Genomic DNA, 10,829 nt, shown 5'->3' with positions numbered 1-10,829 from the left:
ATGAAAACATTTAGGCGCTGTTCAAGTGAGAGATAGAGAAACAAGAAATGGATAAATGGGCTGCGGATTTGTCCATTGAGGATCCCGCAACCACATTCCACTGCAATTATATCAGCTGTGCCAGTTCACAGATCAGAGAAAGTAATGTGGGAACAAACCAATCGCCAAGTGAAATTCCTGGAAAATACAGATTTTGAGAGATTTAGCAATGGATTTGCCTTTGATTTGGACGGTTTTGGGGGCAACAAAATTTGCAGTAATGGCTACCACCTCAATTTCGAAGGCAGCGTTTTTCTCCTAATTACAGCACCATTAGTTTTTAATGTCCCACTGGAGTTGGTTCCCCTGGGCTTTCCATAACTACTGCCCCAACCTAATCTTAATTTTCACTGACATGGTTAAAAGTGGCAGTTTGAGCATATCGTCAACAGTACGTTGGAGCTAAAGGCTTGCCTTCCTTCTGTGTGCATATTGATCCGAGTTATCTGAAACTTTGGAGATTCTTTCAAGGCATCCACGATTTGGTTTTGTTTGCAAGGTGTTTGATAAGGTCCCACATGGCAGATTGGTCAGAAAAGTAAAAGTCCATGGGATACAGGGTAAGGTGGCAAACTGGACCAAAAATTGACTTAGTAGCAGGAAACTGTCGATGGATGTCATTGCGAGTGGAAAGTTGTTTCAAGTAGTGTTCCACAGGGACCCTTGTTGTTTGCGTTACATATCAACAATTTGGATTTAACATAAGGGGCATGATTAGAAAATTTGTAGATGACACAAAGATTGGCCGAATAGGGGATAGCATAGAGGATAGCTAAAATCTACAAAAAAGATGTTGATGAATTAGTGGAGTGGAAGCAAAGTGGCAGTTGAATTTTAGCATTGAGAAGTGTGAGGGAATGCATTTAGGGAGATCCAACAGTTATAGAGAATACACAATAAATGGGAACATTCTATGAAGGGTAGATGAAGTGAGAGATCTTGGTATACAAGTACACAGGTACCTGAAGGCAGCAGTCTAAGTTGACAAGGTTGTACAGGAAGCATATGGAATGTTCTCCTTCACTGGCAGAGGTTTAGGATATAAAATTAAGGATATAATGTTGGAATTGCATTAAACACTGGTGAGGCCACAACTGGACTATCGTGTGCAGTTCTGGTCACCATATTACAAGAAGGACGTAATTGTTCTGAAGAGAGTGCAGAGGAGGCTTACAAGAATGTTATCAGGGCTAGGAAAGTGTAGCTATGAGGAGATTTTGGATAAATTGGGGTTATTTTCCTTAGAACAAAGAAAGCTGAGGGGTGACTTGATAGATTGGTACAAAGTTGAGGGGAAGGAATGGATTGGGCAAATAAAATGGTGGGGAATTCTAGAACCAGGGGATACATGGTAGTTAGTGTACAGGGGGCATGAGGAAGGATGCTTTTACTCAAAGGATGGTGGGTGTCTGGAATTCATTGCCTGAGTTGACGGTGGAGGCAGAGAACCTAAACTCATTTAAAAAGTACCCTGGATCTGCATCTTAAGTGCTGTAAACTACAGGGCTTTGGGCCAGGTGCCGGAAGATGGAAATTTGAAAGAGCACCTGGGTGTCCTTGGGTTGTCATGGACAAGGTAGGCCGAATGGCCTCCTCCTATGCTGTAACTTTTCTATGGTTCTATGAACACGCAATTATTGACTGGAGACATGAATTTCTCAATGAGGGGTCCCTCAATTCCCTGAGAAGAGATGGTTGAGAACATGGAAGAGGCTGGGTCGAAGGCATTGCAGAGACATTTGCTTGCACAGGGGAGATGCCTAAACATATCAGGTTTTACAGAGCCGGAAAGTTTTACATCACGTTGGTGCTTTAGAAGGCTATATCTGGCCTCCGAGGCTGTCGCACAGATATATCAGTTGTTGACTGAAGCCTCCCTCCAGCTGCATAGTTTGTGTCAGTGAAGACCAATAGTGCTTTAAATTTGTTTGTAAATGGATCGTTGTAGAAAGTATCTGATGATCTTCAGCAATGAGTTTCATGTTGTGAAGAAATTTGCAGAAGAATTTAAGTCTATTATGAATCATAGAACCAGAATCATAGAACCCCACAGTGCAGAAAGAGGCCCTTCGACCCATCGAGTCTGCACCGACCACAATCCTACCCAAGCCCTACCCCCACATCCCTACATAGTTTGCCTGCTAATCCCTCTAACCTAAGCATCTCAGAACACTAAGAGGCAATTTTAGCATGGCCAATCAACCTAACCCGCACATCTTTGGACTATGGGAGGAAACCGGAGCGCCCGGAGGAAACCCATGCAGACACAAGGAGAATGTGCAAACTGCACACAGACAGTGACCTGAGCCGGGAATCGAACCAGGGTCCCTGGAGTTGTGAAGCAGCAGTGCTAACCACTGTGCGAATGTGTCGCCCCTATACAGGAAGGTCACTAAGAAAGCTGCAAATGAAAATGGTCAGCACGATATTGGGCTATAAATAAGTACAGATGTTCTTTTGCTTTGAAGAAAAGAGAAAAACAACAATGGTTTAAGCAGTGATAGATTTCCCTTACTTCATCAATGTTTGCTTTAAATTCACTGTTGTAATTTAGCAACATTCCCCGAACAATCATACTCTCACAATCTATCAATTAGACAATCAGTTAGATGCAGAGTGTACTAATTAAAACTGCAGGAATTATTCTGTATGCTGAGGTTAAGGTGCTGAATATAAAAATTCTTTTAAACCTGAAATTACCTACTTGGATTTCAGTGAACCTTCAAATAAGAGTGTTTATACCAACTTAAGATATGTGATATCAAAGGAGAAGATGCTGGGAAATCTCAGCAGGTCTGACAGCATCCGTAAGGTGAGAAAAAAGCTGATGTTTCGAGTCCAGACTTTAACAAAGCTTTGACAAAGGGTCGTCTGGACTCGAAGCATCAGCTCTTTTCTCTCCTTACAGATGCTGCCAGACCTGATGAGATTTTCCAGAATTTTCTCTTTTGGTTTCAGATTCCAGCATCTGCAGTAATTTATTTTTATTTAGACTTGTGATATGTTCAGATTGGATATTTTTATAAACTTCTTAAGTAAAACTGCCAAATTCTTTGGGTTTTGGAAGATTATGTTTCATACCACCAATTTGCATTTACTTGGAATTAGGTTGAGGGACAACTGTGAGGAAACAGAGGTTGTTTAAATATTTTATATTTGTATGCGTGGGCAATTAAGTAAGGCATAACTTTAAGTTTGTTTAATTTTATGTTTCTGCATTTGAAAAGTTAATGACTTCAAGCTGGTGCAGATTTCTGCATGGTAAAGAGGGTTTATGATGTAAAAGCAAACAGGATTTAAAGAAAAGCTAGGCTGTTGCTTAGCAACCACGGCCCACCCTTGGGTGGAAAGAGCTTTTTAGTTAGTTATAAGCCAGTGCCAGGTAAAGCTGGATACAGGGCAAGGGAACTGCAGAGAGCAGATTTCTTGGAAAAACAAGAGAAAATCCCAGTAACCAGGGAGTGGAGACAAAAGTATGTCTCAGGAAGACGGTTAAGTTAAAGGCAGAAAGGACAAGAAGTTGAACAAGGTCTGATTCGGAGAAATAAAATGCAGAGAAGAGGCCTTAGTTAAAGAGATAGCTGCAGGAGCCAGATTTAAAGTCAGCTAGGTGAGAATCCAGATAACTGAAGCGATGAAAATTTGGTGACACCTTAATACAGTGGGTGAAACAGTGATGATGTCCTGATGCTGCGGTTGTGTCCCTGAAAGATTGCATGGAAGCTTGAATGTACGTGGCAATCCAAGGCAGAGGAATACTGAAAGTAGAGGTTGAAATCCTGGAGTGGATTCTTCATGAAGCTACCCGAGAAAAAGCATCATTTGAGAGAAGATTCCAAAATATGTTCTTCAATCATGGAGATTGGAAACGCCAATCTGAAATTCAGAGACCAGTTGGCTTATAGTGTGACAAGTATCTGGAGAGATCTGATGAAAAATCCAGAGAAGATCTACTGGGTGGCAGCTGCCACTTGGCTTCAGGTTGTGGTGCGTCTGACCACAGTCTTCCTATTTGTTTACAAGGACTGTGTACTTACTGAGAACATTGAAGTATAAAATAGATTTTGCAACTTGTGCTATCCTTACAAATCTGTATATATCTGTAAAGGTATAGCTGGGGTGTAAGAATATTGTATTATAACTAATCTATCTTTAATAAATGTTTTATTCTTTTGTTTAAAGTTAACTTGTAGTCCTGTGACTCTGTTTATCCAAATATTCTAAACAAAGAAATAGATGTTAGGGTCTACTAAGCCAGATTCCATCCTGGGATCTGACTTGTCCAATGGTAACGTCAGCTGGGGTGTAACACAATCAAAACTCATTTTAGCAGCATCCATGGAGTGAAAAGTTTCAATCAGTCATGTTGACTTTGCTTCTATTGTTACAGACAAGGGAAAGTCAAGAGGAATATCTCCCTTTCCATTATCACCTCACTGGGGTCATTAATTTTAAAAAAGGGTCTTTTAACTTTTGAGTGCTCAGGAACAGGCAAATGATGAAAACCAGAACAAACTCACTCACACACTCACTCAATCACGCACACACACATACACCCATACAAACAAACACACACACACATTCATATAAACACACTCACACACACACATACACACACACACATAAGCACTCACTTACTCGGACAGACACACAGACACATTCACATGCACGCACACACGCACACACACACAAACACACATGCACACACACACTCACACACACTCTCACAGGGCAGCATGGCGGCTCAGTGGTTAGCATTTCTGCCTCACAGTGCCAGGAACCCAGGTTCAATTGCCAGCTTTTCTGTGCGGAATTTGCACATTTTCCCCATGTTTGCGTGAGTTTCTTCCGGGTGATCCAGTTTCCTCCCACGCTCCAATCACATGTGAGGGTTAGGTTGATTGGCTAAGCAAATTGCCCCTTAGATCAGCAGAGTATTTATGTGGGGTTATGGGGATAAGACCTGGGTGGGAATGTTGGTGTGCAGGCTCGATGGACCGAATGGCCTCTTTTGTGCACTGCGGGGATTCTATGATTCTATGAAGAGCACATTTGTATTTCAATTGTTCCTTGTTACATTTGTTTTCCCTGGGTGGTGAAGATTTGGAATGATACAGGCCTATAATCCTTTTGTCCACTGAAATAAAGCCCTAGTTATTTAGAAGGATTTGCTGTTCTTTTATGTTGGCCAATTTTTCTTATTATACTCCAGTCAAGATGCAATAGTGCAGCCCTGGAATTGTTCCTCAGATACAGAGTTCAAAGCCATTCAAATCTCTGCCTACATGAGTCTTAAGAGCAGATGTTATTCGATCTTTAGCAGGGTCTTCTTTCTTGACTGGCATAGATGTTTCTGCCTGTCTGACTAGAATGCTCTAATATTCTAACCCTTATTCTGATAAGGGTTAGAATGTCAAAACCCTTGTCAGAAATTTTGGTGAGACTTTCTGTCCTTTCAAGTGAAAGGGATGATCAACTGAATTTTGGTCACTCTCCAAATTTTCCCATCCAGTCCACAACAATGCCCACCGCTGGTGGGACCAAAAAAATCCTGGCCATTGCCTTTGCCATTTGACCAGAGCATCTCTTCCCATTGTCCCCACAAATAGTTTCAAATGGTTAAGCCACTGTCAGATAACGGAGTCCGGATATCCCTCATCACATACCATTGTGATAAAACAGAGCTTTTCACACCCAGTTTTCCTTTATTTTAATTTTGGAGTCACAGAGGCTGCAACAATATAGTAAAGCCAGTCTTCTTAATTAGATGGAGCTAGTATCACAGGAAGATTCATTTGCATTTTAATGACTTGCCAAGTTTTATCCAGACCTGAAAATTAGCTCAGTGTTCTTAAAATTCAATGTGTTGGCAATAAGAAAGGATCGCCTGACCTTTCAACTCTATTTTGTGTTACAGGTCAGCGTCTATTTCAGGTTTATACTACATCATTTGACATTTATAGTTCAGTTTGTATTGTACGAACATGGCACTCTCTCCACAGATTCTGCTTATTTTCAATCCAGATTAACAGCCACCGTAACATTATGCTCCTGTTGAAACTCAACTTACACTGGATCACAATGGTTTTCTGACTTCTGACCACTGAAATATTGGTTCCCAGAAGAGTGAAAGATATTTTCATTACTGCCATCCAGTCTCCTGTTTCTAACTAATTTCTTATACATTACATATAAATTGGCTTGTTTTAAAATGATAAATGCATATCACATTTCTCTTTTCTTTTTTGTAGCAGACGTGCTAGTTAGATGCTTTGGCCATGCTGAATTCTCCCTCAATGTATCCAAACAGGCACCGGAGAGAGGTGACGAGGAGGTTTTCACACTAACTTCATTGCAGTGTTAACGTAAGCCAATTTGTGGCACTAATAAACAAACTTAAACTGAATACCTTATTGTAAGGTTAACATCATGTGACATAAACCGGCATGATTGAAGTACTGTGATGATGGTATGCATAATGTGACTGTTACAAGTACTTTTGTGCACAGTTCCAGGGTACTGTTTCGTGGATATGACATGCAACTTATCACAGAAAAAGTTCACTGTTGTTGAAATTATAACCTATGAAATTTTGAAGCTAATCTAATGAATCTGACCATTGGAGGACAATAACAAACAAAACAGTAAACATCACACCCTCACTACTTCATGAGCAGTGCTGCTTTTTGCTTAGGTCTTGCAAGATAATTCAGTCCATGTATCAACAAGAGAAGCCATAGATCATCACCATGGAAGCAGCCTTTTTGGCAAGGAATCAGTTAGTCTTGGCAGGAAAGATTCACTGGCATTAAAAAGACAATATCCTTTCTGTTGAACCGAACCAGCAGGATTTATAAAGTGGAAACAGGTCAGAGCAAAACAGCATCTTCCAGCATTGTCAGGAAGTTTGAAGGAGAGATCAACCCTAATTAAAGCGAATGGGCCACTTACCATTCTACTCCATTTTTGTCCCTGACCATCTGCTTGACATCAATGGTGCCAGAAACTACAGACAAAATAGCTTGCTTCCTTGCAGATTAGGGCGTAATCACGCAAGTTCTGTTTTCGCGCATTTTCGGTGCAATTCTTGTCAGAATTCCCTTCTGGCATTCTTTATTGTGGTAAGGGATTTCCTGTTGTAAGCATTGCTCTGGTGAAGGCTCTCATGATATACATGTTGCTATGGTCAGGAGCTTCCTGTTATAAATACAATTGTGGTCAGAGGTTCCTTTTGCAGTAAAATAATTCCTTTTGTTAAAGGCTTTTTCCTTGACAATCTAGCTGTAAATTTTGGTGTGCGTAATTATCTTAAACAACCTTTCTACAGATGTCATTGTCCATTTTAAATATTGATTGATCACAAAAATAATAAATGAAACAATAAATGTATTCACATTTAAACATGAGTTGAAACTAAAGACACATTGTAAATTTTAATACACAATGATCAGTAAATTGGAGGCACAGTCTTTTATTTAAAGTTTATTTATTAGTCGCAAGGAGGCTTACATTAGCACTGCAATGAAGTTACTGTGAAAATCCCCTAGTCACCATTCTCTGGCACCTATTCGGGTACACTGTGGGAGAATTTAGCACGGTCAATTCGCCTAACCAGCACATCTTTGGACTGTGGGAGGAAACCGGAGCACCCGGAGGAAACCCACGCAGACCCAGAGACCCAAGCCAGGAATTGAATCCGGATCTCTGGCATTGTGAGGCAGCTGTGCTAACCACTGTTTCATTTCTGTAGCACTATTCACATTCTCAGGTTGTTGCAAAGTGTTCTACACCCAATTAATTATAATTGCTGTTCTATTATAGGAAGTGCAGTGGGCAATTTGTGGAACAGCAAGGTCCCACTAACAATAATGAGAGAGTAACCAAATGATCTGTTTTAGTAATGTTGATTACTGATTCTCCTAATCTTTTACATCCACTCATTGAATCCTTACAATGCAAAAAGGAGGCCATTTAGCCCATCGAGTCTGCATCGACAACAATACCACCTAGGCCCTATCTCTGCAACCCCGTGTATTTACCCCACTAATCCCTCTGACACTAAGGGGCAAATTTACATGGCCAATCCGCCTAACCTGCACATTTTTGGAGTGTGGGAGGGAACTGGAGAACTCAGAGGAAACCCATGCAGACACGGGAGAAAGTGCAAAATTCACACAGTCACCCAAGGCTGGAATTAAAGCTGGGTCCCTAGCACTGTCAGGCAGCAGTGCTACCCACTGCACCTCTATGCCACCCCTTTTCCCAGCAACTGACTTCAGCGTTTTGTACACTCCAACGATGCAGTCTTGGAGATGGGTAAAATGTTAAATTCTGAACTCATAAAGCATGCTTAGCTTTCTGTTAAAACATTTCCTGCATTTACAACAGCCAAACAGAACATAATAAGCCTTCCAGAGTCAGACTATAGATTGCAGTATTTACTCAAAACAATTTGGATCCCCTTAGTCCTGTCATCCTAGATGCATTCATACACCCAACTTTCAATGTTGCAGCTTGTTTACAAAGTGCAACTTTTATAATCCAAACAAGATGATATAATGTGTCACTGATAACCTGCCAGTCAGCTATCTTGTCTGTTATTGGGAGGATGTGTGAGATGGATTTCCACTGCTCTGACTTTGGAGCATTACTGTGAAAGAAATTCATAGATTTGTTTCTGTTATTTAGTTGGACCATCTCAATTCATATAGAGTTGGAGCAAAAGATTTACACTGGGATAGAATCTATACCAAATTCAATCCCCAGCGAAGTAATGTAATGGAGAAGGACAATCAAATCACCATGATGCAGAATATAAAACACCCTCAATAAACTTGGCAACCATTCTAATAGGAAAAAGTGCAAATACAAAAAACAATGAAAATACTGAACAATGTACAACTCCACCAAGCTTCCCAAAACATACATAACCTGTCTCTTCTCTTTAGTAGATCAATCAGTATCTGAATATATTTACTATTCAAAGGTAGTCTTCAAGATTTCTTCAAGTCCCCTGCACTTCCACCAGCGTGGAATTCCACAAATCCATGATGTCAGCAATCAGAAACATGGATACATACTCTTGATATGTCCCTTCAATCATTCTGAGAGGGGTTTGATTGTAAAAAAAAGACAGGGTAGGACAGGGGATACAGCAGCCATAATAACATTGCATTCTTGAACAGTAACATAGAAACATAGAAGATAGAAGCAGGAGGAGGCCATTTGGCCCTTACAGCCTACTTTTCCATTCATTACAATCATGGCCGATCATCCAACTCAATAACCTAATCCTGCTTGTTCCCCGTAACCTTTGATCCCTTTCACCCCAAATGCTATATCCAGTCACCTCTTGAATGCATTCAATGTTTTGGCATCAACTACTTCCTGTGGTAATGAATTCCACAGGCTTACCACTTTTGGGTGAAGAAATGTTTCCTCACCTCTGTCCTAAATTGTCTACCCTGAATCCTAGACTGTGACCCCTGGTTCTGGATTCCCCCACCATCACGAAAATTCTTGCTGCATCTACCCTGTCTAGGCTGTTAGAATTTTATATGATTCTTTGAGATTCCCCCCATCATTCATCTGATCCATGGGCTTTATGTCAAAAGAACAGGTGAAGTTAACATTTTTATTTCACAGACCCCCATCAACAGAAATCTGCAGAAACACAGATAACAGAAAAACACAAACTTATGAATATGATCTCAAAGAAGGTGGAAGAATGAGCACAGGAGTGCACTGCTGAATTCAGGTTAAGAAGTCTCTCTAGGTTAATTCCATGGCAAATAAATTAATTTCCATTCCAGCTCTTTTAAATGTCAAACTTTTGCCAATAAACGAGCTTCACAATGCAACAATCTACAGTATTGAGATAATGTCTTCTTACTGTTCAAGAAAATACTGCACTATGAAATGCTAGTCTTCTCCAGCTGGAAGATTTTCTTCAATCCTTTTAATGAATTTCATTCTGATTTCTGTCACATTGTCACCATTGACTATGTGCTGGGCAAATCCCACATCAATTGCCATTTGAACCATTTCCAATGCACCTCTCAGAAGTCCACAGTGTAGATTTGAGTAGATCAAACTGGAATGGTTGTCTGGCAATTCTGCAAAGTCCACAAGTGGATTATTTTCCAAAATCAATAATAATTCATTACCAGCTGCCCTCCAGCTGGTCACACTGGGAGCTATACCCAGATACATATTAAAAGAAACCTTTGCAATTACATCTGCACTTTCATAGAAATCATGGCATCTTCCAATATTAGAATGAGCTAAAAAAAACTTCTATCAGTCTGACACCAATGTTGTAGCCCATTTTATCCAACTGCTTATTGATATTCTCATCATTTTCATAATCTGTACACAACTGGGTAACAAGAGCTCCATAAGTCAGAGTAAATAGTTCTGAATTAATTTTCCTGCTCTTGGTACCTTGATTGGCCTGGCATTTTCCCACAGCCTTTTTTTGGGAGGGGGGAGTAGTTACTTCTCAGCATCTCTCTCTCTCTCTACCCCTTTCCAAAAGGGTTTAAGATCCCAACTGGAGAAGTTGAATTCCCAACAGTGCAGCACTCCCTCAGTATCACACTGGACTGTCAGCTTAAAAAATGTACTCAAATCTCCACAGGGTTACTTGAACCCATGGGTGGCACAGTGGTTAGCACTGCTACCTCACAACACCAGAGACCTGGGTTTGATTCCCAACTTGGGTCACTGTCTGTGTGGAGTCTGCATGTTCTCCTCATGCCTGTGTGGGTTTAGAACATAAGAACATAAGA

General features: G+C 40.6%; 1 pseudogene; it reads right to left on the bottom strand.

Moving 5' to 3' along the window:
• Positions 1-9,960: 9,960 nt before the first annotated feature.
• LOC145352927 (trafficking protein particle complex subunit 3 pseudogene) lies at positions 9,961-10,366 on the bottom strand (annotated as a pseudogene).
• Positions 10,367-10,829: the final 463 nt, after the last annotated feature.

Source organism: Carcharhinus amblyrhynchos, chromosome 15 (genome assembly GCF_965287045.1).
Source record: "Carcharhinus amblyrhynchos chromosome 15, sCarAmb.v2.hapA, whole genome shotgun sequence".
NCBI classification, from domain to species: Eukaryota; Metazoa; Chordata; class Chondrichthyes; order Carcharhiniformes; family Carcharhinidae; genus Carcharhinus; species Carcharhinus amblyrhynchos.
Note: the sequence above shows the minus strand (reverse complement) of the source record. Positions and strands in the feature narration are given on the sequence as shown.